The sequence below is a fragment of the Callorhinchus milii genome, unplaced genomic scaffold (genome assembly GCF_018977255.1).
Source record: "Callorhinchus milii isolate IMCB2004 unplaced genomic scaffold, IMCB_Cmil_1.0 Scaffold13, whole genome shotgun sequence".
NCBI lineage: Eukaryota > Metazoa > Chordata > Chondrichthyes > Chimaeriformes > Callorhinchidae > Callorhinchus > Callorhinchus milii.
In genome coordinates, this window is record NW_024704754.1 from 17,887,481 (window position 1) to 17,890,883 (window position 3,403).

Genomic DNA, 3,403 nt, shown 5'->3' on the forward strand with positions numbered 1-3,403 from the left:
AGGGGGAAATGGTCAGGGTGAGGGGAGGGAAGGGAGGGAGCGAGGATGGGGTAGAGAGTGGAGAGGGGAGCTGAAGGCACGGTCAAAGAGAAAGGTCTTGAGACCGGCCTTGAAGGAGGAAAGGGAGGAAGCGGCGAAGGCCCTGAGGGATGGAGTTCCAGAGCCTCGAGGCTGAGAGGCTGAAGGCCCGGCCACTGATGGTGGGGCGGGGGGTGTGGAGCAGATCGGAGCCAGAAGAACGGAGGGTACGGACAGGTAAGTAGCGGGATAGTAGGTCGGAGAGGTAGGAGGGAGCGAGGCCGTGAATGGCCTCGTAGGTGAGGATGAGGATCTTGAATTCGATCCTCTGGGGGATGGGGAGCCAGTGGAGACGAGCGAGGGTGGGAGTGATGTGGTAGGCGGTGCCAGTTGTGGCGCAGATATGAGGAAGAAAGGACAGCTCAGGGTCGAACAGAACGCCGAGGTTCCTGACCGGCTTTGAGAGGCGGAGAGTACAGCGTTGGATGCTGATGCTGTCAGCACCATCGGCCAATTTGTACTCTGTGGCACAATTAGACTTCTCTCTGAAATGCAATGAACCACCCAGCTAAGGCTTCCTCCCGCAGCCCACAGTCACCACCGAATTGGATAGACCTCCGGCTCGTGAGGTACGGGGGGGGGGGGGGGGGCAGGTGTTGTGGATTTACCCCACAGACGTCCTGTAGCTCAGCGGTTAGAGCTCTTGCCTCCCAAGCGAGAGGACCCGGGTCCGATTCCCGGGCAGGTCAGGGTGAAACCTTAGACGGGTTTCCTTCCTCCACACACACACATTCCTCTGTTTACCAGCAGTGAGTAGGAACCCGACTGTTAGTCGATTGGCAGATCGCTTTTCCGGGGATGATAACCCCTTCCGAAATAAAAAAAACTTAAAATAATAATGATTTGGTGACTCAATTCCACGACTGTTTGTGTGGGGGACGCCGCTGTGCGGAGTTGGCTGCCGCGTTTCGCCCAGAAAAAACACGCAGTCAATTTATTTCACGGCACAGCGCGTAAAGCGCTTTGAGACAGACATCTCGTCGAGCTGATCAGGCGCTATATCAAACTCGAAGAGATTATTATTATTATCCCTTTGTTCGGCCGGTCACCCCACTGAAATCACGAGCGGGGATTTTATTCAAACAGATGGGTCCGAGTGACGCTGAGCAAACAGTAGAGACTGCACAATACGCGCATGTGTGTGTGTGCGTGTGTCTTGTTGCTGGCAACGGCTGTGCGTTGTGACAGCTGCACTCATTTTCTAACCACTGGTGGGTTTCAGAGCTCAGCTGGTAGCCCTATGGGCATTCGACAGGGATTTGATGTCAATGCTAAACTCTCAAAGCCGACGCCATCTCAAACAGAGGCCGTCAACCCTTTACATGTGCTGTTCAGTGACCCAACACAACAGGAATCGCCACCCAGACAGACTTAACTTGATGTAAGATTTCCCCCTGCACCTTGGGTGGCTTTGACCTTCTACCCACAGACCTCTCCACTCACCTGCCTGGGATGAAGCTGTTTACTGAGGCAGTGTTTTCCTTGTTTTCCTCTCGCTGTATGTGGGAGCGCTGAGTGGTTTTCCCCGGGTTCTACCATGGGCGGCTAACGGGAAGCCACAGCGAGGTCAAGGCAGATCAAGCTCTTTTGAAGCTGGAGGTACCTGCTCCAGGTACACACACAGGTACACACACACGATTAGCCACCAATCGACTAACAACCGGGCTCCTACTTACTGCGAGGTGTGTGTGTGTGGGTGTGTGTGAGGAGTAAGGAAACTTGTCTAAGGTTTCGCCCCACCCGGGAATCGAACCCAGGTCCTCTCGCTTAGTGAGGTGAGCCCTCTAACCCACCACGCTACGAGTCTCTACTGTTGGTTATCCTAGAGCAGCTTTTTGTTTGTGGATAATTAATCAGCGAGGTGGTGGTGGGGGGGCGGTAGCGGTGCGGGACGGAGAGGAGGATGTGGAGGGAGAATTGGGAGGTGTGGGAGGTTTCCTCGCGAATCTGTTCTCTTCACAGGTGTATAAGCGTGACAGGAAGGTGCACGCTGATGGCTGTGTTGGAGTCTGCCAGACAGTTGGGAACTTTACACTCGGCATTTCCGTGACAGTTGTTAAGAGTTGGCAGCTCTGTGCGTGTCATGGAGCTTTGCTGTTGGCACCGGGTTCTGTAACGTACATTCTCTCTCAACATCGCTCGTTCTCATCCCACGAAACCACTAGCAGCGAGGCACCACATAATAATAATAATAATAATAATAATAATTCCTGCATTTGATATTGTGCTTTATCACGACATCTCTAAGCGCTTCACGCCTCTACACTTCAGTTTAGTGTAGCGACTGTGTGCCTTTGGTTGGCAAAAGCAGCTAAATTTGCGAGTAGCAATATTCCCACAAACAGCCGTGAAGTGATTGATGGGGTCTGATAGGGGGTCTCTGACTGCACACCTAGTCCCCCCCACCCCCACGCTGTTCTCGGAGGCGGGGGGGGGGGGGGCCTAAACTGCGAACTCATAACATTTCCGGAGAAGAAGGAAAAAAAAACAACACAACCTCGGGAATGCCAACAATCATTTCTGAGCCAGTGTGCGCTGGTGTTGTCGTTTAACATTGTGATTTATGAAACGTACAGTAAAGGGAACATGCAGAGATATAAATGGAGAACTTTGGGGTTTGGACTGGAAAGTTCATTGCTGACAGATTACCCAATCTGTGGAGCTTGGAGTCCTGTAGCGTAGTTAGCGCAGTTGCCTCGCAAGCGAGAGGACCCGGGTTCGATTCCTCAGGCGGGACGAGACCTTAGGCAAGTTTCCCTACTCCACACGCACACGCCTCTGTTTACCGAGGAACCCGGTTGTTAGTCGAATGGTGGATCGTTTTCTCGGAGGTAATAATCCCTTCAAAAACAATATGAATAATTTGGTCACTCAAGCCACGACTGTGGGGGACTCTGCTGTGCGCAATCGGCTGCCGCGTTTCGCCCACAAAATACACAGTCGATTCACTTTACTCTGTGAAGTGCTTTGTGAGGGCTTGAACGATGTGATAAGGCGCTGTATCAAATGCAAGGATTATTATGATCATTATCTTGCTGTTGGAGGCAGCATCAAAGCCAAGTGTGGGGAGGAGGAGGTGGGCATCCCATTCTGGCAAGCCTCGGAGATCTTAACACAGGAGACTTCCAAAGCCACACATATGAGTAATCAATGGCCCCAACTTGCTCTCTCCTGATGAATTGTCTATAAGGCCGTTTGGCTGCTGGAAAAAGCCCAAATCAATCAGGAATTTGCGAGGCGGGAGACTGACTATCACGCCCAGAAAGAAATAAAATTAGCTCAGCCCGGTGTGGGAAACAGAAGCAGCAGCAACACTCGAGGAAGC

At 52.3% G+C, this 3,403-nt stretch overlaps 1 non-coding gene across 1 annotated transcript; it reads left to right on the forward strand.

Annotated features, from left to right (window-relative positions):
* The first annotated feature begins 694 nt into the window (after positions 1–694).
* On the forward strand, positions 695–773 carry trnag-ccc. The gene has a single exon. It is a non-coding gene; the product is annotated as a tRNA-Gly (tRNA).
* The last annotated feature ends 2,630 nt before the right edge of the window (positions 774–3,403 follow it).